The sequence below is a fragment of the Struthio camelus genome, chromosome 1, assembly GCF_040807025.1.
Source record: "Struthio camelus isolate bStrCam1 chromosome 1, bStrCam1.hap1, whole genome shotgun sequence".
In the NCBI taxonomy this organism is placed as follows: Eukaryota; Metazoa; Chordata; class Aves; order Struthioniformes; family Struthionidae; genus Struthio; species Struthio camelus.
Window position 1 is genome coordinate 32,734,218 of NC_090942.1, and position 25,948 is coordinate 32,760,165.

A 25,948-nucleotide genomic window follows, 5' to 3' on the forward strand; every position below is an offset into this window, starting at 1 on the left:
GGTATAAATGACTTCTTCATGTTCTTGTGCTGGTTACCTTAAAAGATGCACCAGTGCAAAGTGCAAAGCAGCTAGAAGGATTAGGGAAGGGAGGGAGAGGAACTGCGGATGTGTGAATAACCAGCTGCCTTTCTCATACACCTTGTTAACAAAACAGACTGAGAAGGATATCCTAAACAAGGTAGATATCTCTACTTATAGAAGAAGTAGGAAAGAGAATATGATGTCCTGATTCACCCTTTCTTCTCAGGTCAACCTACAATCATTAACCTCTTCCTTTGGAGTGATGAAAAAGTCACAGTACAGGGAGACGAATACATGTGTTAAACTCAGCTTTGATCTACGTGGTTGTGTTGTGGTGACACTTTGTTAATTTTCATTTCTCATATTTGTAATAAATCCTGGAAATTTATGCCTCGTCTTTTGAGTTACTTAAGCCTGAAGGTTCCCTGGTGCTAAGGTTTCTTGGTTTTGTGTAACTATAGACAGATTGTAAATGCTTTGATGCCTTTAAGTTGGATATCAAAGCCCAAACTTAAAATATGCATTTGTGATTATCATTTCCTCATGATGTTGTTACCTTAAAGATTCCTTGGTGGCTAGCAGAGAGTATACTAACACACACTGTTAAAGTAATTCACAAGCTGACAAGTACTATCTCTCTATTTCTCCTCATAAGAGGATCTTTAAGACCAGAAAAATCTAACTTAACATGCTATGGAATCCATCCTACCCATCACACAAGTGAGTTCTTTGTGCTAGTGCAAATGTGCTACTTTAACCAACTCCTGCTGATACGCATATTTTTGCAACAGCTGCCACTCTGCCCTAGACCCGTTGGGGCCTTTCTACTGAGGCCTTTATATAAAGCTCTTAGGAATCTCACTTGAGCACCCTAAATTCATCTGTTGTACGTGCAGATGCTCTCCATTGAGCAGTGAATTTAGATTCTAACTTCTTTCCTCTTAAATATGCATTATTTAAACACTTACTGGAACAGAAGTGAGTGCTTTTCTTCCAGTAACTAAATTTCTGAAGTAAATATGTATCCCTCACTCATGTGGGAACTGGAACTTTGCAATCATGGGAATTACATACAACAGAGAATATATTTTGCATATGATATACTGGAAACGTATTTTTCTTGTCAATAAGTGGAGGGTCCTGATTAACCTAGGAAGAATAGGAAAAGTGGGAGATGGAAAGCTGATATTTTCAAATATGCCTGAGTAATTCAAAAGCCTAAGGCTTATTTTCAAGAGTAGATAAATGGGATTATGAAACTTTCAAAACTATTTTCTAATATGTCACACGTCACTTCAAACTGGAGTGGGAGAAGGGAGAAATTACTAGTCCTGATACATAACATTCACACAAACTGATGTGAAACTTTGAAAAGAAAGAAAATTCTGCTACTTTACAATGTCATCTTTTTTTTCAAAAGCAGAAAATAGACTTAAGAAGTTGAATGTTCTACCCCTGTACACTAAAAACTAGAATCCAAGTGCTAGAAAAAAGGGAAGCTAAAATTTTATAACACTTCCATATAATTTACTTTTTTGCTAGCCCAAATATGGACATAATAGGTAACTTCACTCCTAGCTCCCTGCACTTCACAGAATGGTTGAGGTTGGAAGAGACCTCTGCAAATCATCTAGTTCAACCCCCCTGCTCAAGCAGGGTCCTCTAGAGCACATTGCACTGAACCGTGTCCAGATGGGTTTTGAATATCTCCAGGGAAGGAGACTCCACAGGCCCTCTGGGCAACCTGTGCCAGTGCTCTGTCACAGTGCACTGACAGTGTGCCCAGTGCTCGCACTAAAGAAGATTTTCCTCATGTTCAGACAACTGCCTGTGTTTCAGTTTGTACCCATTGACTCTCGTCCTGTTGCTGGGCACCACGGAGAAGAGTCTGGCCCCATCCTCTTGACACCCTCCCTTCAGATACTTGTACACATTGATCATATCCCACCTGAGCCTTCACTTCTCCAGGCCAAACAGTCCCAGCTCTCTCAGCCTTTCTTCATAGGAGAGACGCTCCAGTACCCTGATCTTGTAGCCCTCCGCTGCACTCTCTCCAGTAGTGCCATGTCTCTCTTGTACTGGGGAGCCCAGAATTGGACACAGCACTCCAGGTGAGGCCTCACCAGGGCTGAGCAGAGGGGCAGGATCACCTCCCTCCACCTGCCGGCAACGCTCTGCCTAATGCACCCCAGGAGACCACTGGTCTTCTTGTCCACAAGGGCACACTGCTGCCTCATGCTTAACTTGTTGTCTGCCAGGACTCCCAGGTCCTTCTCGGCAGAGCTACTTTCCAACAGGTCAGTCCCCAGCCTGTACTGGTGCATGGGATTATTCTCCCTAGGTGCAGGACCCTGCACTTCCCTTTGTTCCCTTTATTCATGAGGTTCTTCTCTACCCAGCTCTCCAGCCTGTCCAGGTCCCTCTGAATAGCAGCACAGTCTTCTGGTGTATTAGCCACTCCTCCCAGTTTAGTATCATCAGCAAACTTGCTGAGGGTGCACTCTATCCTTTCATCCAGGTCACTGATGAATAAGCTGAACAGGATTGGACCTAGTATTCACCCCGGGGGACACTGCTAGCTACAGGCCTCTAGCCAGACTTTGCGCCACTGATCGCAGGCCTCTGAGCTCTACCATTCAGCCAGCTCTCAATCCGCCTCACTGTTCATTCATCTAGCCAGCACTTTCTGAGCTTGCTTATGAGGATGTGATGGGAGAGTGTCCAAAGCCTTGCTGAAGTCAAAGTAAACAATATCCACTGCTCTCCCTTCATCTACCCAGCCAGTCATGCCATTATAGAAGGCTATTAGGTTGGTCAAGCATGATTTCCCCTTTATGAATCCATGCTGATTAGTTCTGATCATCTTATCCTTCACATGCTTGGAGATGGCACCCAGGATGAGCTGTTCCGTCACCTTTCCAGGGATGGAGGTGAGGCTGACAGGCCTGGAGTTTCCTGGCTCCTCCTTCTTGCCCTTTTTGAAGACTGGGGTGACACTGGCTTTCTTCCAGTCCTCAGGCACCTCTCCTGTTATCCATGTCATTTCAAAGAAGATGGAGAGCAGCCTAGCAATGATGTCTGCCATCTCACTCAGCACTCATGGGTGCATCCCATCAGGGCCCATGGATTTGTGGGTGTCAAGTTTACCTAGATGATCTCTAATCTGATCCTCCTCAACTAAGGGAGAGTCTTCCTTTCTCCAAACTTTCTTCCTGGTCTCCTGGGTCAGGGATTCCTGAGGGCTGGCCTTAGCAGTAAAGACTGAAGCAAAGGAAGCATTCAGTATCTCTAACTTCTCTCTGTCCTCTGCAGCCAGGGCCCCTGCCTCATTCAGTAGCAGACCTACACTACCCCTACTTTTCCTTTTGGTACCGATGCATTTGAAGAAGCTTGCTGACTTTGACATCCCTAGCCAGATTTAACTCTAAGTGGGCCTTTGCCTTCCTTGTTGCAGCCCTGCACAGTCTGAAAATGTTCCTATATTCATCCCAAGTGGCCTGTCCTTGCTTCCTCCTCCTATACACTTCCTACTTGTGCATAAAGGGGGCACTTCCTCCTGCCCCCTTTACTCAACTTCTTGCTCATAGAAATTAACCATTCCTGAGCTTGGCAGAAGTGATCCTTGAATATTAACTAGCTCTCTTGGATCCCTCTTCCTTCCAGGGCCTGATCCCATGGGATTCTTCCAAGAAGGTCCCTGAGGCCAAAGTTAGCTTTCTTGAAGTCCAGGATTGTGATCCTATTTATTGTCCTGCTTCCCCCTCACAGGATCCCGAACTTCACCATCTTGTGGTCATTGCAGCTAAGGTTGCCTCCAGCCTTCACATCTCCAGCCAGTCCTTCCTGATTTGTTAGTACAAGGTCCAGCAGCACACCTCTCCTCGTTGGGTCCTCCATCACCTGAGTCAGAAAGCTATCATCAGTGCTCTCCAGGAACCTCCTGGATTGTTTGTGCCTTGCTGCTTTGTTCCTCCAGCAGATGTCAGAGTGGTTTAAGTCCCCCATGACAACCAAGGCCTGTGATTGTGAGGCTACTTCCAGCTGTCTGTAGAAGTCCTCATCTACTTCCTACTCCTGATCAGGTAGCCAGTAGCAAACACCCACAACAGCATCACCCAAGTTAGTGTTAACTGAATTTAGACTATACCTAGTGAGGATGAGAGGACGTGCCATGTGTTCAAAAATCATCTTTTAGTTTTCAAAACATTTTAAGAAAAATATTTTCATCAGTTGCATTGAATGTCTGACTGTTCCCTCCGTTAAAACATATGTGGAGAAGAATAGGCAATGCTATTATGTAACAGCCAGATCAACAGCTCAGTTGGAAGAAGTCAAGGATATTGACACCCAAGCAGGTATCTAAGTTAGAATTGGATGGATTGTCCTCTTCCAGGGCCAACCTCTCTTCACAGAATATAGAGGAAGCTAGGATAACTAGCTTACGGTATATGCCTAACACTCACATGGCTGAAGTTAGATGAGATGGATAATTCTTGCCAGTTTGTGGCAACTGGATCATGGTACAGAAAACATAGCTATGTCAAACTTCATTCCCTGGCTTCCTTCATAGGTTTAGCCTAGAATCATTTTAGCAGCTACGTTTCAACTTTTAACGTTTGCACTGGTAGGATTTCCATAATGAAAGGTATTTCCTATTCTGTTTTCATACTCAGATGAAGAAATCTTTGTGATTTTTCTGAAATTGAAAATTATAGTTAAGCATCAACCTGAATTACCTTTACTGTCATAGATGGTTGAAAAGATAGTGGGAGATTTGCTTTTGTCTGTCTCTCTCTCTCTCTCTCTCTCTCTCTCGTGGTACCTGAGAGGACCACGTTTTGAGGTACGATTTCCAACAAATTCAAAATATATATTCTTCCAGAACTATGAAGACAGATTTCATGTTTCACCACACCTGAGCATATAGAAGACTTACACTATAAACAAAAGCATGATTTTCTCCTTTTTTTTTGTGCCGGCATGAATATATTTCTTTATGCCGGGTAAGTCAGTGGTAGCATGTGCAAAGCTTTCCTATGACTAAACAGAAGTCCCTGCTGAAATTTTTTTTAAGGTTACTGACCTCATACGTATTACCTCTTCATATTATTTCTTTTTAAATAAAGTGTTTTGGAAACGCCTCTTCTTCAGAAAAAGATCATTCATTCTTTATTCCTATTCTTTTCAAACTACATTTGTTTTCCATTTTACCATGTTAGCAGCACATTTCTAGCAATACTTTTTATTGGGTTTTTTGACCCTTACATTACTGTTTACAGAATTATTGATCCCTGAGGAGTCTTTAATTCTCCATAAATTCTTAAATTTTCACATTTTTTTTTAATTACATCTTTAGAGTACCATGTTGTGCAGAGAGATAAAGAAAAATAGTATGAATGGAATGTGTGTGATACTGTGCTTTGTAGTATATATTTGCATGTATCAGGAAATATTTATTGATAATTATCACAGAAGAAGGAAACGTTTCAATAGTCACTGATGTGGTGGATAAACCTAATCTTAACAATAATAAGGAAATAGCAATTAATTTGTAAGGCCTGACATTTTAGGGGTATATGGCCCTGGTTCTTTGTCTAACATTTCTTCCAGCTTGGAATTATAGATACTGTAACATGTGCTTTAGCTGTCATGCAGAAAAAGCTCTGAGGCTTGTTTCCTCTTCCTTTCATATACTATATCTCTGCAAGGTAGAAAAGCAAACTCTAGTTATGAAGATAATAATTAAATATACTGTGAAAAAGTGCTATACTAAGACATAAGTATTGCTTGCCAGATATGCTCAGAAAAAGCGAAGTTAAGGGACTAAGAATTTAATTTAGTAAACATTATCTTTGTTTTTTAGATTAAAAGCTCTTTTCTCAAAGAAACAGCCTGCATATGGTTACAGCAGAATAAATGTTTTCTATATAGAGAAGTATAGTAGTTCCTATTCTTAACTACTCAGAAAAATAATTATGTAATCTTATTAAAAATTAATTGTATATCTAAATATGGAGCTATCAAGGACTTATTTTAAACAGGCATGAAAGAGAAAAGCTCTAGCAGCACATTCCTTTGATTTCCTTCTGTGCTCAGTTTTGCACTGTGTTATGTCTATAGATGTGCTGCAGGCTTCGGTGGCAGCAAGGCAGCCTCTAACTTCTTCCATTAGTCATGGAAGGCTAAGGCTGAGGTTTAAACTCTTGCAAAAAAAGTTTTGCGACAGAGTGGAAATGCATGAATACTACAGGCACTGTGCTTCTTAAAGTTACTGCTTGAGCCTGTAAGGCTATATTTACCCTGCAAAGTAGGGAGCACAAGAAACTTCATAATCAATTTCCTTCCTTGTGCATTAAGCATTCTCACTGTCTATAGTACCAATATTCTGCGGAAACTTTGCTTTTGAGCACTATCTATTGCAAGAGTTTGGGCATTTTTAAGACCTAACTCAAAGCCAGGGAAAACAAACGTGATGCCTACCACGTAAGTGTCCACATCTGAGCTGCTCATTTTACTGCCTTCACAGTTAGTGAACATAAATAAGTACTGAGGACAGTTTATCTAGATAGCTAAAAAAAAGCTATCTGAATCACACCTAAAAGTGCTGCTTTTTATTTTTCATCAGCTGTAAAGAAGGCTTAAGAGGAATAGTTTAAATATACACATCTCCTCTCTCTATACGTCAGAAGGTAGGTGAAATGAAACTCATCCAGAGAGTCTTTCTGCAAGCTATAACTGAATTTGGTTCAATTGCAGTTATTGCATATGGTAGGACTTAGCAGTATAACAAATATTGTAATAATTCTTTATAAAGAGAAAATATAAAAGTTCACTTGGAACTACAGAAGTTTGATGGCCTTTGCTGCAGATAACTTTTGAAATTAAAAAAAAAATTACTTCTATGATAGCATCATAGCAATCTCTTGCAAAAATATTGGCTACAATAACCTTACAAATCTGTTTCAGTGAAGAACAGATAACAAATGTATAGTATGTAATATGCACAAAATCTGCTGATTTATAGCAAGTTATAGTATAATAACTGATCTTTTCCAGGCTGCAAAATATTTGTGCTTATAATAGCAGGGTGCTTTGAGGCAGTATTTAGTATGCTAGAAGAAATAGGAATAAAACTATAAAAGACATATAGATAAATCGTAACTAACATTTCAAAGTCCTTTGTTTAGATAATCTACACATGTAACTTCTCTAAACTGGAATGTTTTTAATTTCTTCAACATATTGACTATAAATGTTATGTGAGATTGATGACATTTTAGTCAATGGCCTACACTGGAGATAAAAAGCATGCTGATATGGCTTTCTGCTAGAGAAATTTTCATTTTCATCTCCCTGGTGTTATCAAAAACTTGACATGCTTTAAAAACTGTTAAAATTAACTGCAGTACTTCCTTTGTGTACAGACATCTTCATAATTTACAGTCTATCTGCCAAACTGAGAAAGTCATTTCATATCAGGTGTATCTTGTCTGAATGTTAAAAACAATCTCATCCAGCTTTATTAAATAAAACAAGTTTGTGCAAGACATTCAGTTAAAAAGAAGTAAAGAATGTGGAGTTTCAGGGTAATGATAATAATGCCAGCTATCTATATTTATTGACTGGATGAAAAATCACTATTCTATTTCAAAACTGCAGAGGAATGAATGTTCTTAAATCTCAGAGCTGTATTTTTTATGAGTACTGTATGCGGCCAACAGCAATACTGTTAGATATAATAGGAATGTTATGCTCAGTTTTTCTAAGAACTTAAACCAACAATATTAATGTGATAATGTTAATTACAGAGCTACTTTTCAGACTCCCATAATTATTCAGGATCAAGATTTAGTTACACCACAGTAAGTAATTTATTCTTCTGTCCTTTTTTAAAATAATTTTGAAAGGATCAGTATAATACAAAACGGCCTTCATAACTGTTGAGCAAGTATGTTGATCCAGGGTAAAAATCCTATTTTTAAGAATGAATTAGGGATTTAGGAGTAAGAAACCCGTTCACACTTAGTGAGATTTACCGAGGCTTATTAGTTCCGGTTCAACATTGCAGTGATATGACTATGCAACTTCTGCAGTAGATCTGGCTTGCATCCAGCCAGCTCAGAGCACAGCAAAAGCAGGAGTGTCTGCAGCAGTCCATGGCAATGCACCATTCAGCACTCAGTTTTCAAAGGTTGCGTTTAGGCCACCCATCACAGCATCAAGGGTGGATGCTGGCTCCTACCAAAGCATGCACGTTCAGAACAGACATTAGCAGTTTGCACCGCCCTATTAGCCAGCCTGTCAGGTCCTTTACACATTTTTTTGTCAGCCTTTTAGGGAAAATCACATGCAGCACAGTGTGTTCCTCTGTGTTTGGTAGCTGTAGAAACCAGGCTTATAGTTGGAATATTTAGCATGCAGCTCAATGAAGGTTAATGTTTTTTAGAATATCATGATTTTATTGTTAAAAAGAGCATATGTAAAACATGAAAATCACTAATACTTAAATATCTGTGCTTCCACTAAGATTTCCTCTTGGAAATACAGCCTGTGTCCTGGGCTTCCCTTCAGTGGACAGCTCTGACTGGAGAAAGATTACTTTCAGATGACCTCCAAGGAGTGACTCAGTCTGGTAGCATCCTTACCACTCCCATTTGCTCCCAGTGTGTCCCTGGACAGGAGGAAGCCTGAGTTGCTCACTGGTCTCTTACACAGAGATGCCTTAGCAACCATGATGGTAATGAGCTGAATGTGACCCTAAATTGTTTTTGAAATTTGGTTGTCTAAAGATGTAGACCAGTGTCTACAGGGATTTTCGAAAGTATGAAGACATGGTCAGATTGTTAATTCCATTTAGGTAATTTTGAAAATCATATATCGGGCTTTTCACTTAGCATTAAAATAAATTGATATAAAGGCTAAAAACTTGGGAAACAAAAGCAAACCCAGTGTGAAGGGTTTATCCAACTATGCCATAGTTCTAAGAAGAAATGGGAAACCATTGGCAAAGAAGAAATGTTTAGAGGCTTAATTTCATTGTAGCTTACCTGTATGAATCTTTTGCTCTGCATAAGCCAAATATATTTTTCTGTAATAAGGGGATGAAACCTGCTTTCCTGTTTCTCTTTGAAGGTATTGAAAACATACTATTTCAAAATGAAATGAATCAGTTGCAAAAAAAGAGGAAAACAATTGAATTTGCCACAACTGAGGACCTGGATTACTCTTTTAGAGAATTAACCAACTCCATATTTTGCTTCAGCTATGCTGAGAAGTCTCTCTTCTGCACCGTAAATCAATAGAAAAAATATTATTTTAACTGCACATGTAAAATATGAAATATTTGAGACCAGTTCCTGTTAAGCCCAAATGATAATAGAAAATTTCCTGAAATATTTAGGGCCTGATTTGTGCAGAAAGAACGTTAATTCATGGCCACAGAACAGATATTTGAAAGCTAGCTCATACTCGGGGAGTATGCAGAGAATTTTTTAAATAGTGAGGTGCACAACAAGAATGATTTTAATCACCAATATACCAATATATTGATGTGGTGATCTGGCATAAGCTGGCAGTGTTAGCGTTTAAGAGGAAGAAAGTGGCAAAACTGGTACTTGGAACCTAGAAGAAGGACTCTCACGGCTGGAGTCTTTACAACTGTGCTCTAATCCAATTAGCAGGGATGAAATAAGGAAGTGTCTAGTACCTACCATCAAAGGTGCAATTCCTTTCTCCACGTAAATGACAACTCAAGCCAAGGCTTTTGAATGTTGATGGAACATTGATTTAACTGATACAGTTCAAGGTAAGATGTAAAGACTAATCCAATTAGAGAGTAGATGAATGACTCATAAAGCGTCAGTCATCTGCAGTGTAGAGAAAAAATAAATTACGTTAAAATAGGACACTTAAATATGAGGCTGTACCACTGGCCTCACTAGGAGCTCTTTCCAGTACTAGCATTATTCATTCAGCATTTCTACAGATTATTGATAGCTATTTTAAGCATTAAAGTGAAAGAATGCATTAGGAGAGCTCATTCTGATAAGGAAAGGTGAGTCAAACTACGACCAGTGATCCAGACTAGCTTGTATCACTACTGTGCTAAATAACAAATTTTCAACTGAAACACTGGAACAGGCGACCCAAGATGTTTGAGGGTCAGTTTCTGAGGAGTAAAAAGCCCAAAATAACAAATCTAGCGACTAGAGAGGGCATCCATGGAGGAACCAGATTTTCCCACAGCAAATCTGGGATTCACAAAATTCCTCTTTTCTCAAGGGAACTCTGTTTCTGTGTTGCTTACAGTCATTGCCCAGCAATAAAACACAAATTTTTCCTAATTCAAGAAAAAGTAATGAAAGAGCAAACATATTTCATGGCATGGCCAGCAGAAACATATTATGAGGGTTCTGCAATATTTAAATTTTAATGCTGGTTCGTGTGATAGACCTGCAAACCTTTTGGGGTATTATAATTGTTCAACATGTTGTGGATCCTGTGCTAAATAATCTGGCCAAAGAAAGGAAGGAATTTCTAATAATATAGTATAAAAATATGTCAGAGAATTACACTTTTCAACCAAAAGGCCAGCAGACTGATAAAGTAGACTGAAAATAAAGTAATATGGAAGTTAAAGATGGCTTATCAGTATGTAGTTTCAAATAACACTTGTTAGAAAACAAATACACAACAACACTGCAGCCTAATGTTTTAGTAGAACATTATCATAGTCAATTGCTCATGGTCTAAAAAGCTATGACAGTTCAAAAAATGCTTGCACGTATTAAAACAATGACAACATTTCTCATTTCAAATGCACATTACTTTCACAAAGCACTAGAAAGTCATCATCCCTGCTGTGAGCATAGATTACAAAAAATAGAGGATGTGGATTGTTATGCCGCATTGATCACTTTTTTTTTTTGCATTTAATGCAATTTAAATGATTGCAGAGAATATTTGAAAAATTGGTGCTGCATCCTTGCTCAGAAGCCTTAATCAAAGGCTATGACTAGAGCAGTGAAATATATTCTAAAGGCTATCCAGTTATTGGCCTCAAGACTGTACCACTTTTTTCTATTATTATTGTAGGAGTCACTTTCAACTGGTAATTTTTAAGCATGGCTATAAAAATAATGAAATAAAAATACCGTTGCATAAATTTTTTTCTTTCTTTCCCCCAAAGAAATAAAACCCATATTTTACAATGTGAATCTATGAGTCCTGAAAATAAAATGTAATATACTCTTTGCTACAAACTATTTGGAATTTCAGGCCTGCCCTTCTTCATGTGAAATAATAGTAAGAAATGGCTACACTTTTTAATGGGCACAGGTAGTCAAAAGAAAAAAAGGCCTTTATAGTCAGACACCTTTCACTAACCAGAATACAGCCTCCTGGAGGGCACAAAAAGGCTGAAGAATTTCATTGGTTTTTGCTTTACAAAGCTTAAGCAGTCATGAAAGGAAAACCGAAATGATCAGAGAGGCTGTGAGAAAAGACAGCAAGGAAACCAACGCCTAGATTTGTATTTTATTATGTTTGCATGAAAAAGGAATGACATCTAGTGGCTGATTAAATTAGTTACTGCTCTGCAGTAGTATTGAGGGACGCTGTAAGAGAATCCATTTGATTGACGCTGTATGGAATTAAATGGAGTAGATCTGCTCCTTATAACATTTATCAGCGTGATTAATTTTGCTCCTATAAATGCAATTGCTGGTCAAGTCTCTTCTTTTGGCAAATTTAAGGGTGCATCTATAGAACTGGGTCTGTGGGCACCTAAAATTCAAAAGGGCTATATTCTCAAAAGAAAAGATTTAAACTGCATTAGCAAATATGACTGTAGGCAAAAACAAACATAAAGTATTTGTCTTTGAACATGCAAAACTACTAGCAGTCCAAGAAATTCCCTATCTGTAATTTTTACTTGCTTATATTGATTTTAGGTTGGCCTAGGCACTCTTTTTTTAAGGCAGAATAACTAGGAATGCTTTCTGGATTCATGTTATTTTTTCAAGAGAAGGTAATGCCTTCCCAACCCCATTGCACAAAACAGCTACTTTTATACTATCACTTGGTGGGGTTTTTTTTAAGAGGTACAATACCAAAAAAAAAAAAAAAAAAGCCAACACAATGAATATTAGCATCCAAAGATATTGGCCAGTCCTGAAAATTTAGATCAGAAATCAGGTTTGCTACAAACCTAACGTTCTGGGAGAGCACACTTTCTTTTAATGAAAGAGCATTTATGGTCCGTTCTGGAATATTCAGTGATTCACTGAGCAGGTCTTGTGTTATGACAATAAAAGCAGGTTACTGGGCCACTGTCATTTCAGGTAGGAAAAAGAAAAGCAAAGGAAGAGTTAGTGCTGTGTCAAGCCACAAGTAAACTTATCAGTTTTGATTCTGTTGATTTCTTCTTTGATTGTTTTCAGAAAGCTGGAGTATTAAGTAGAAATCACAGTATTCAGTTCATGCTGAATGAAACATGCTCTGAATAGAGATGAGAACCACTCAAACCTCATTTATTGCCAGAATTTGACTGGTGTTGCAGCTTTGATAAATTACAGCAATTTCCAAATGCATGATTGGGATTCAGGGAGACATGGCATGAGTTGTCAAGACTAATATACAGCTGAAGACTGCCATGAAAATGTAAATTCATAAATGCATTATTTTTAGTTCTTGAGTTGATTTCTATATAGAATATTGGCAGGTATATTTTACTTGTCATTTTAATCTCTACTTTTATAAATAAGAAATTTTATGAATGGTTCTTTCATATTTTGTAAAAAAAAAAACTAATCAAAAATTCTGTTTGCAGGGCATTTTAGCTAAACATTATTATTAAACTTTTACGTTGATGATGCCATTTCGTCTGTGAAAGATTCAACTTCATAAAATAGCTTGGATGAAAACTAACAACTGGCTCGTCAAAGACTGTTCTAATCCTAATTAACGGTCAGTCTGGTAGACTAGAACAATAAATTCTCTACCTCCCTCATACAAGTGCCCCACTCCATAAATAAGTCAGTTCCAAATTACTAGAATGGGCAAAGGGCCCACAGAAGCTCGGGAGTGGGGTGAGGTTGCAAAAGCTTGATAACTCACTTTAAACCTGCCTACTGGCTGCAAGTGAAAATGCCCATTTGTCCATATGGCTGCAATATGAATGCCTAAATGGGGAGATTTCCTCACACCGAGTGATCATGAATAATACTTTCATAGTAATATTCCTCCAGTAGAAGTCCTCCTTAACAAGCTTGTAACTATCATTTCTACGTGCCATTTCACAAATAATTGAAAAAATTTGCTTAAAAGTTAATCCACAGTCTTTTGTCAGATGTAAGAGTTCTTGATGTCACCCTTTGCATGAGGCAAAGCAGCTCTCTGTACAAGCAGTTATAACTTCGTCCCCACCCATTGCCGCAGCTGCTGCTACAGCTCTCACAGGTGGGGTCCTGAATGTCATTTTCTCTAAACAGAAGAACCAGAAAATGGAACTATATTCTTCAGCTCCTTGTACCCTAATACATTATTTTTGCTCTAAGCCTCTCTCCTGTCTAGCTTGATTAGCCCTTTCGCATCTTCGGTTCTCTACTTTTGTCTCCTCATCCTCTTCCTCCACCAAATGCTGATACAATTCTGGCCTTTTTGCTTGCCCTCCATTTCTCCTTTCATCATGTCAGCTTGAATCTAAAAATTGTTCTCAGACAGTACATCAGATTTTTAGGTGCTTCTGAAGTCACTTTGTTATACGAGATCTATTAACTTGGAACGCTGAGGGCATAGAACCTATTTAGGTAAGTCATTACCGGGCTCCCATGTATCCCATTATTGATCTGATGAGCTTCATATGGCAAAACAGCTTAATTTCTCTTCTGAAATGAGAAAAAGGAATACAGATTTTTGTAAGCTGAAGTCTTATATTAATAGAATAATATCTTCACAGTCTGAAATCAGAAACATACTATGTAAAGGTTTGATCCTCTCCAGTTGAATCTTCTCCAGAATTTAATGAGACAAGACTAGGTTTCAAATTTCAAATGATGTCTTCGTAACAGACACACAGATGAGAGAATTAATCAGCAATGTCCTTGATTTTTATTTTTCCTATCTCTTTTAATTTATTGCAGCAATTAACTATTTCACCCAAGCAGATGAATCCAAGTGAGATATTTTGCAGTAAACCTTTGGTTTCAGCTTACTACTGATAAAGCTTTCATTGCACAGCTGTGCTAGACCAACATTTAGTACACCAGCACAGATGTTTGATGCAAGTTAATCCTACATATGTTTTGTATTGAGAATTTCTTACAATAAAATTAAGCATTACACAAGCCACAGCAGAGATGTGTAAGCAGCTCACACCCCAACTCTGCAAAAGTAAATACCTCCACGTTTTTCCTCCAATTTCCAAACGCTAGAACTGCAACACTTACTTAATTTCAACCCGCTGACAGAAGGCAACTGACAGACAGACATGACAGAAATAAAAGTAATTATACAGTGAATAGTGTGGACTTCCAAATGCTGAAAAGAGTGCACTTCAAAGACAGCAGTCACTAACACAGGTTTTTTAACTAACTTCAAACAATTACTTCTGTTCCAAATAAGCAGGAAACTGCTAAACACATCTTTCCCTCCCCTCCATTTTTTTGCTGTCAGCTGGAGAACTAGACAACCCCTGGAACAAAACTCTTTTCTTATTATTCCCAGTTACGGTGCTAGCTGATGAGAAACAATCCATTTCCACTATTATATTTGTTCATATTCTACAGAGGCTGGCTTTCAAAGGTCTAGATGGATACATACCCTTTCACCCTAGAGATAAGACATGTTCTGGATGCAATTATTCTGAGTCTTAATGATATATATAAAGGAAGATGTAAGCATCCTATTTTTGCAGTAGTTGACATATTAAAAAGGCACAGATAAAATTATTTTCTGTAATGTTTCTGGGGTTACTACACTATTTCACACTCAGAATGAACCAAGCACAATAAGAAAGGACACAAGAATAGTTTTTGGCTGGAGATAACGTCACATGAGAACTCTCTTCAGAGGAACCAAGAAAGCAATGAGATCTACCGGATAGTGAAGTGAACTAGGCGCCAAAAGACCTGGCCTTTATTCTTGCCTGCTCCTCTTTATTCAGATACTTGACTTCAGCCAAGTTACATCTTGACCTTGTGTCCTGTTCCATCTGTCTTGGCAATCTGTTTTTCAGATTGTCTAGAGGGATGAGATTCTGGGATGCAAAAAAGAAAGAACTCCTTTGCCATACTTGCACCATAAGAGTGCTGTAACACTTAGATAAGGGAAATTTAGTCATACTTCTAGACTTCCCATTTCCCATCAGCTAGCTATAAGGCAACTCAATTCTCCATGTACTGGCTTCAGAGACAGGTCTTCATATAACTTTCTGTGTTAGGGAACCTATGCACCATAACTTCCATTCTGCACATCAACCAGGTGTCTCACCATTCAGTGTTGCAACACATAAACTGCAGGCTCCTTAAAGAGGTACTCAAAATCTCTCATTTAATTACATCCCAAGTAGCTAACTTTACCTTTGGTTCTTGCCTGCTGGTGACTAAGTCCTGCTCATGATCCTGGCACTGTATTGGTTCAACAAAAATTAAAAGTTTGTCCCATTTGCAAAGCTTAATTGACTTCTTGCATGAGGATTTTGGTATCAAGCCACTTATTGAGTCTGTCAAAAAATCTGTAAGCGAACAATCACAAATTATTCTACTGGCTGCTGTCATCTGTCCCCTTGCAGATTGCTACAAGCATATTCCAATATGTGGGCTTGTTCCACATTCTTCGGAAACCTATGGTAAAATCTCTGTCCTTCTCCTGAAAATGATGTATGGATATTCAGTTGGAGATCACTGTCTTAAAACACAGTAATCCAAAAATAACATAATGGCTCCATCTGAGCTTTATAGTTTATTAGCTACATGCATATTCTATGTAGAGACTTTTAAAAAACACATTATTTACCTAATAGACTATAATGACTCCTTCAGTGCCTTTATAGGAGAGTATATAATTTCTTCTTACTTCATGGATCATTGGCATGATAGATATATTCTCCTTTCATTCTCCTGCAGGCACATAACTTCCATTATCATTAATGAGACTTACAAACACATACTGAGAAGAGAATATATCCCTTATTGGTATTTGTTACCCAAAGCATCACATTTGAATTAACCTCTCTGCTACAAAGCAGCCAAGGACAGACACTAACAATCTGATTGTTCCATGATATTCACTATCCATTGTGTATTTAGTTTGTTATTTATTATCACCATCATACTTGAAAAAGTGAATAGTGAAAGAATCATTAGAGCACAGGGCAATTAATTTCTAATTCCATCTTTAGAACTAAATTGCTGTGTGACTTTCAGCAAGTTGGAACCTCTTTATTATTTATATAACAAGGATAACGTTACTTACCATATCTGCCTCAAAGGGGCCTTCTGATGCTTAATTAATACAAGTTTGGAAAACTCTATTAGATATTTAAACAGAAGGCAATATCTATGTGATAAAAGAGCTCCTGACTACTCCTCATAGGCATCTTCCTAATATAAATATAAAGAAAAGATGATTTAAAAAGTATTGTTGCCTATGTTAAAGCATTTAATAACAGAAACAGAAAGTGAGTTGTTAAAGAGGTTTGCTATTAATATAATAGAAACAAATGTAGGCTAGTGTGCAGTGCTTAACCTTTGACATAGAAGAGGTCAAATGCTTTCATTAATGAAGTAATAAAGCTTTCAGTGTATTAATTCAATAGATTCATATATGTAGGACAGGTAATAGACTTGTTTTTGCACGTCAAGTCTTTAAAACACATATCTGAAGCTTGACTTGGTTAACATAACAAAAAATTAAAAGTACTTGCAAAGTTAAATATTCATAAAGCTGCTGCTAATGTTAAAGTGATAAAAATGTGATATTAATAAATACAATTAGGTATCCTAAGTAGACTGCAGGACACATAGCTGCGAACATAGCTCACAAGCAAATAAACAAATTGGATGAATTAGGAAGGGATGTGGAAGTTTTGTCTTGGAGCTGTTTTCCCAAATCCACAGCTATTATTATTCATTTTGGTTCTACAAGACTAAAGAGTCTGTTAGCACCAGAAGGACCTGCTAGAGATGTTATTTTATTAGAATGATGACTTGATTTTATCAGTAAGTCATGTTAATCATATTTGTTATTTATTTCTGATGTGCAAGTTTACCTTCAAAAAGTGAAAGTGAGGTTAATTAGTTATGGAAATTTCATACTGATATTTTGTCAAATCTAGGGACAGTTACAGTCCTTCTCATTTAAAATGTGAATAAATCAGATAAATTCTCTCTTGCTGTTCCAAAGTAGAAACAATATCTTTTCAATTTTTTTCAGTAAGATATAACAGAAGGGAGCAGAACACTTTAAAAGTCAAAAATAATGTGTGATGCTCTTACCATTGTCCCATTTCTCTTTGCTCAGGTTTCTTGTGACATACATTAAGGCTGAAATACAGTGTCACACCTCACTGTTGTCTTATAAGCAGTACACTGCTTGAGTTGTACTAATAACACTGCAATAGTCAGTTTTTGCATTAAACAAATCATCTGGGTGTAGTGGGCTCTTGATTCACAACCATATATCAGGGATCTCCACAAGAAATCAAAAGTAAAAAAAGTTGAAAAAATAAAGCAAAAAAAATGTGGGTTTTTTTTTTTTTTTTTTGCTGATTATACTGGGAAAATGATGCAAAAATAGAGCTACTTACACCTTAAGAAAAATCAGTCCGGGTGGCTTCTTCTGACTCCTAAATAAGCATGGTCATCTTGGGAAGTCAGGGAATTAGAAGGCATGTAGGATGATATCACCTACTTGATCTCACATTGTCACACTAACTTGAGATTCACACATAACTTCTGAAATATGGTTCAAAATTTCCATGTGAATCCACAATGTGCAAACGTATTTGCAACCAACTTTTAAAATATGCAAATTCATTAAAGTGAATAGATTCACAAATAATAGCTGAGGCCCAAATGTATCACTAGTTTAATAACATATCTAAGTACTCCAGTGGTGCTGATTGACAAAGAATAACTGTAACTCAATGGGAAGAGGTGGCACTTTAACATTAATATAAGCTTTACAAGAAAAAGAGAAAGGAAGCTGGGCAAAACCAGATGAAACTAGTTTCAGAGAACCGGATATTGAAGAGTAAGAACATATTCTTTAGGAGAATTCTTCAAGGGAACTAGGCAAACCCTCACTAAAAATGCTCCAAAGTGTGGCTATAAACAAAGCATGAACATTATTGGATAGTATGAAAAATTAAGAAACAAGATACCGTCTCCTGAATGCTGAAATGTTATGCACGCAACAAGTAGTTTGAAGTTAGTTTAGGGGATAGGATAATGTGTTTAAGTGTGGCCAACTGCCCCCTGCCTCTCCTTCAAAGCAACTGGGTGAGAAAGTATGGCTAACGGCACTCCTCGTCTCTCCCCAAATGGCAGGTCTAGCTACCCTCAGGGACCAAAACCCTGTAAGAGGATCTTCGTTTTCTCTCCTCTTCTCCCTCCAGTTCGTGCACATATAGGGAATGTCCACAGTCTTACCTGCCGTGAAGAGGGGAAAACTGTGGTTTGTAAGCTCTAACATTTGTATGAGATTCAAGAAGTTAAAATGCCAGAGTTTCCCCATCAGGGAAACAGCACAGTCAGTTTCACGGCATCTAGTAAGACACCTATTAAAATTACGTTGGTCTAAAAGTAATATTGCTAGACATGTGTAAGATTCAAATGGATTGATATTTAATTGGATGGGACAGCCTGACGCCCATGCTATTTTCCTGAAAGCCTGAGAGAAAATATCATTACCACTACAGATCCATCTCCCAAGGAAGGAACATGACTAATATAAAACCTCTTTAGCTCACCACTGAAGTGCCAGTGACACAGAATAATCCAGGAACATTGTGTGTCTGTGACCAGGCTGAAAAGTCTGCTCATTTGCAATGAAATACTCATCAAATGATCATCCATTTTATACCCATATTCAGAATTAAAAAACAAAGTTGTTAATACTGTGGGAATGAGTAGAAACATAGATGGATTTCCATCTATGATTAATGGGAGCAGCTACGTTGCCTCACTTATTCCCTAAGCACGGCTACTCTACATAATGCCTAGTTTTTCATAACAGAACATTTGTTGCATTTATAATGTTAGCTTTCTATATGTATTTATCTAAATGGATTAAGTATCATTTATATTTTACTTTTGTACTTAGGCACACCAACAAGGTCATGTATTTTCACTTATATTTATCCAGGAGCTTTCAAGCAATTTTTTTTTTCCTTAATGATAAGCAAGATTAGTCTTAGACTGCTCTGACGTTTTATGTAGGCAGAAAATGGAACATCTTTATTGCCTCCTCAGGGATGTAGCCTTCTTCACTTGTGCTCATCTACCTCCCCTTAAATTTAATTTTGTAATTTCCTTGTGTCAACCTATATGAGAACAGGATAAATATATCTCTCGTATGTATAAACCTGTGTTCAAGGGTATTTAGTGGGCCACGAGTTTTAAGATCAGATATTCTGAAGGCTTCCTGCATTTAAGGCTATACAGCAGCAAATCCTTCAGGTCTAAACATATATGTTTTGTCATCCTCTTTTTGCCTGTGTTGGATTTCCCCTAGGACATACAAGATCAAATTGATACTGAAAAAAACAATTATATAAATACATACATTAAGGGCTAGTCTACAAAAAATTCCAGAAATGAAAGAGGAACTAGTGGTGTAAATCTCACTATAGTACTACTCACTATGTCTTTCTCCATAAGGAGCCAAAATGAAATCGATGAGATGCATCAAAGCACTAACATGGAAACCAGCAGAAATTGGCCATAGTTCCTCATAATTATTTTTTAATATTAATGATAGTAATAATAATAATTAGCTCTCATCCAGAATATTACATCCAATAATGCTAAGTATTAATGCATTAATTCTCACAACCCATCGCTGAAGCTGGTATCAGCATCCTCATTTTATAGAGGAGACAGGAATATGCTATTCCTCTCTGGAGTTACCTAAAAAGGGCATCTGAGTGTGAAAAGCTCTCTTGGGGATTCACTCCTATGCCACTGATTCTTCTACTGGAGTGAGGCCTGCATCTACAGAATTGCTTCTACCTTCAGCAAAATGGCAAGCCCTGTAGAGTTTTCCCTGACCGCCTTAGAATAGAAGTGAAGGTGGATTTTCTTTGTGAGGAACAACGTGCTTCCAAAAGGCTTTATCCTGCAGTGTGGGAGCTGTTGAGGCATTGATTAGGCAAAGAGAACAAAATAAGTACTTATCCCAAACTGTACAGGTTTCTTTTTTCTAACACATTTAGGAATCACTAAGGGAATGAAACCTTTTTTTCTTTTTATACTAGCAGTGCTACAGAAAAACTGAACACTAGTATATTTAATGTAGTTTCATCAAATTTACTTAAAAGGAATAGGTACTTTGTTATCTAAGAAGTAGAAATAAGGGGTAAAATCAGAATGCCCTCTTTTAAGGATCATTATCTAACTTACAATTGCATGACAGGAAGGATAACTCCATTACAGATAAAGCATAGCTTTATAAAATAAATCTATAACCTTTTTTTAGACCTGTATAATTTATAGACTCTTTTCTTCTTTCTGACAAGAAGCAGAAATTTCACAAGTGCAAAACTGTAGCAAGCTGGACATGATAGCTCTCTAAAATCAAACTTGTTTTCAGCTACTATCAAAAATCTAACTTTAATCTTATTTTTATTTCTAAAGAAGATAGAGTTTCTTGAACAAACTGTATTCTTCCAGGTAAATACTAGTGATATTTCCAAAAGTATTTCTATAATACAAAACCACAGGTCTCATAGTTATGTTTGAAAATCCATCCCTAGTCACTATAAATACCAACATAGACTTGAGGATCTATCCTGAGTGTACACATGAGTTCTGAAAATATTTCTAGTCTTGCACGTAACCTGAGAAGCATTTCTCAGGTATCTCAATCATCACAAATAACAAAACTTTTGAAGTCCTCGTGTGCAAAAATAAGTATATTCATACGGCTGCTGGCTCAACAGTGCATTACTATTCATGAAAACATTTATGATATGTTTAACTTTAGGATTGTACTTAAAGCCAGATTATGTCAGTGGCATTTTTCTGAAATTTAAGCATTTTTCCTTAGCAGTTTTCTGAACCGAAGTCAGAATCAGAGTTCCTGAAGGACTACCAATGACTGATTTTTTAAGTAAGTTTTCTATTGTTATTCTGCAAAAGCCACTTACAATCAGTTGTTCCCAGGAATGTAACTGCCAGTAAACTTACTTGAAGCGTTATTTAGAATGCACATAAAGAATTTCAAACACAATCTCTGTAAATCTGTGTTTTTAATACTAGAACTGCATTCATGAACAACAAAATAAAAATGATAGTCATGGACTGAACTGCAATAGTATGAATGCAATAGTATCAAGGAGCAGAGGAAAGCGCATTGTCATGGCTTGATGAGCCTACACAGCAGGTATTTTGAAGCACAATATGCTTCTCAGTTCTGCACCTGTGCAATGACAGGAACTCAAGCAGTTAAAGAGGCCAGTCATATTGGCATCAGAAGAGAACTTATAGACCAATCAAAGCAATTTTGCACAGTGTAAGTGCTAAGTCCTCTAAATTCAGACTATAGCTCCACTCTTGAAAACATCAACATGTAGATAAGCACTGGAAATTATGATATTTCTTAAGCTGTATGCCTTGGTACTACTGTTCCTGTAGAGCTTCTTGTTGTTGTTGTCATCGTCGTCATATATGCAAATTTAGACATAATAATTGGAAAAAATGTAGCAGTAGCAGCTGAACTACTAAAACTTAGCTCTGGTGGAGAATTTCCATCTAAATTACTCTTTAACTAAAAATACATTTTCCACCAAATTCAATTGTTCATTTTTGTTTCCTACCGCTGAATCCAATGCTAAGTGTGGAAAATAACTTGCTTTGCATCATTCTGCATTTAAATGTTGCAATTTGAGTTTCCCCTGCCTTAATCTGCTCTTTTCTTATCTGCTGTAGTACTTCAGCTGAAGAGCATTTTGGCTATTTCATCACTTCATTCTCCTTTAAAATTAAAGGTCTCCACCTAGATTTACATACCTCACAGGGTACTGCCATTTTCTTTAGCCTGCAGTGAGGTTCCCATGTGATTATCCATCCTTAGAGCCCAATTCATGAGGAGTAGGATCATGAGATATTCAAAGAAAAATTCCTGTGAGGCAAAGCTGCAGCAAAACATAAAGACACAGTTTGAGTCGAAGGAAAACAAGAAGCCAGAGAAAGTATTTTAATTTGGGAGTTGTGAAATGTTTCCATTCATTAATATATAGTGCAAAATGAAAAGAATTCTGAATTCAAAATGTTTCAGAATTGTCCAGTCTGTGAAAATTTTCAAAATTTATCTTTTTTTCCAGTTTAGAGAAGAGATAATTTTTGAAATATCAAATTGATCTGCAGGGTCACATTCCAATTTTTAACCATCACTCTTAAGAATCGAATAAATTCAAAATTTAGATTACTAAAAAAGTGCTCTTCAGATGTTGTAGTAAACAATTTTAAGGGGCAGTAAGTATAAGATTTGAGTGCTAAGGTCTAAATACCTCTTTTGAGTAAATAGAGAACCATGACTTTTGTCAGTGTTATCATTTCCCCATCAAATTAGTCACTATCCCAAAATGACCACATGAGAATATATTTAACCCAGGAGAAGTCCTTGATAGCTGTGAATAAAGAGATGTTTAGATAGCTGTGGTTTGAATATATTGTTCCAGAAATACTAGTTTGAAATAGTTTCTTAAAAAGTAAGTCTCATATTTTTTGGAAAGTTGAACTCAAGGTAGCACAGTGGCTACCACATGAGTTGTCTTAGAAATGTGTGTACTGGATAGGCACTCATGCCATCTTAAGTGAGCACCCAGACTTCTGTCCAAGCACACACTAGAGCTCCTCCAGAGGCTGGGTGGGCTGATGACCCTAGGCAACACCGGCTCTCCATCTTCCACTGTCCACACTGATCAGGAGAGTGAGATGTCAATATTCCACCACCGATTTAAATTAACCAGCATCAACCTGGTCAAAAAGGAAACATGGCTCTCTGTGAGCTGTATCTCACTGGAGTGGGTGGAGTATTTCTAGGAATGATCCCAGGGTAGAAAATTTTGCTAGTGCAGTATCTGCCAACTGGTAGAATTTAAATGATATTTTCATTTTAAATAAGTCAGTTAAGCTCCTTATTAGAATTTCAATGTGGTAGATTAGCATCAGTTTTAAGACTCTATCTAGAGAAATTAATACAGCTTTTAAATACTGTTACGTAGAAAATTTTTATATATTTGGAAAACTTCTGCCTACCTTCTCAGTTTTCCTGTCTTTTTTGCTAATATATCTTCAGTTAACCGAGGGATGCTTTTGCTGTTATTCTAACATCCCAACTCTCATGTACAGACTATCTGTAAGTACGAAATTGGTTTGTCAGGAAATTCAGGAAGTGAGAGGAAGGAGGCATTGTCAGGATACTTATTAATGATGTGTATTGAGAAGACCTTTTAGCCCACAGCTCAAGAATTTTTATAGGAGGTGACTCCTGGAGGAGAAGGAAAGGGAACTTAATACTACTTTTTGCGCTTGTGACACATTGTACTCAAAGGTGCAGATCTAATAGGAAACACTATCAAGTCAGATGATTGTTTCATAAATACTGACATCATCCTGGGGAAGATTATGGACAGCTATTCACACTTTCAAGTTCCCACATTCAGATGATGTGTTCTTTAAAGATGATATGCCAAATCCTCAGCAAATGTAAATTATCACATCTCTATTGATTTTAATGGCAATATATACTAGTTGAGCATGCCTTGTCTTGTCCTCAAACTCATGTTTTCTGTAATATAGAAACGCCTTGATACTTGCAACATTAAGTTTGATATAAAGTGTGGTAGATTACACAGGTATGACAACCGAGAACTGTTTTAGAGATAAAGAGCTGGAATCCTTTTAATAACTGTGGTGGTACTAGCAATGCATATTCTCACCTCAAGTCTGAATTTGAACTTTTGAATGATGTGCAAAGGCAGATATCCCATGAACTTCTTTAGAGACATTTCACCCTTTAAGTTTGAACACTACTGACTTCATTTGTGCAATGTCGGTACGTTCTCCAAGATACGTCTTTGAGCGTTATTGCTCAATGGCAATGATTATGAATACTCACATTTTCTCTGGATTAAAGAGAAATCTGCAACTGAAACATATAAAATAATAAAAATATTAAGTTTTACTACTCTGTAGAATCCCAGGGGATTTTAAAAAGTCAGATGGAGAAGCACAACTAGCTTAGGGCAATAACACTGTGCTTTTTATTACAGCATTAATGTCTCAATTGCAAGTTTTCACCTGACAAAAACATAGAAAGACAGACAAGATGTTAATTTCACTTATTCTTTAAATCCGGATGGGGATTTAGTTCATTCAATCTGGACAAAGGGAGCAACACCTTTCAAGGCTGGCCAGGAAAGTACGAGAGAAAAAAATGTTACTCGAACAACTACACAGACCCCCGGCAAACGAGTTAGGCAGTGTCCACACCTTGAGGTGAGGCAACCGGACCTTGTTCCTGCAGCTCAAACTCTTTCTTTCATTTTGATTATCAAAAGCAAGGGGAGAGCAGAGATTTTTCCATGGTAACTCTGCTTATGGGTCTATTTCACTTCATTTAAGGCCTGCACAAACCTCGGATGAGGTAATACCAAATGAAGCACATTCTTTGCATCTTACCCATCCTCCTACATATCCAAGACAACGTCAGGTAACCACTGAAGCATTCTGCAATCAGTCAATTCATCTATGACTTATACTATATACATATATAAGTAAAATACTACGATATGCAGTTGATGAATTATAGTTAAAGAAGACAACTGCTTAATATGAGAACTTCAATTAAAATAGTGTAATTAATAGTGTACTTTATTGCTTCTAGTTCTGAAAGATGTTTCGGAAATGAAGTTATTGCCTCTTCTACTTAATGTAACAATAATATATCCTGATTCAACAGAGCATTAAACATTCACTCTGCTATAAGGAATGGGCTACTTAGCTCCTGGTAATCCTGAATGATTCTCCTTCCCAGAAAGGGTTACTATTTTCCATTATTGCCTTCTTAAATGAAGTATATTCCATACAAGAGTGAATTTGAATGTTCCAGTGGGCTGGGAATGGGAATAAGCCCTCAGGTCAGTTTTAGGCAGATTTGATCTGAGAAAGAGATGATGTCCTAAAAAACGATTAAAAAAAAGGTTTTCCTCAGTCAGTTGTTAAAGTATTAGGGAAGGAGGTTTATAAGAGAGCCGTAGTTATTTATATCAGCAAGAAAGGAAGCCTGAGGCTAAACAACCAGTTTTCCTTAAATAAATTTTGCAATGGGTCTGAAATCAAAAAATGTTTGTCTGGACTGCCTTTATACAGCCAGACCCATTTATTCCTTTCTTCCCCTTCAGTTGCCCTGAGGTTTCCCCACAGTTTATTACCTTCTGTAGGTAAATGCCTATAATATCTCACTAGCTTTCCAGGTTCAATTATCTTCATTAACTGTCCCAGTTTTGTGAACACAGCAGAGGATACATGCAAGTTCAGATGGAATTCACCTCAATATACTCCACTTTGCTTACAATCAGCTTTCAGACTGAAATAAGCCTATTTTAAACCATTGTATTGTGGAAAATATGGTATATTAAAATTTAACCTTATTTAAACTAAAATAATGAGAAAATAATTTAAATAATCATTTAAAATAA

General features: G+C 37.3%; 1 long non-coding RNA gene across 1 annotated transcript in view; it reads right to left on the reverse strand.

Moving 5' to 3' along the window:
* Positions 1-12,859: 12,859 nt before the first annotated feature.
* The window catches only part of LOC138065761 (uncharacterized), a 51,939-nt gene continuing 38,850 nt past the window's right edge, over positions 12,860-25,948 (reverse strand). The window contains exons 4-5 of the long non-coding RNA XR_011138833.1: positions 22,254-22,378; positions 12,860-13,910 (exon numbers count right to left, since the gene is read on the reverse strand). This is a non-coding gene — a long non-coding RNA (uncharacterized lncRNA). The remainder of the gene's footprint in view (positions 13,911-22,253; positions 22,379-25,948) is intronic.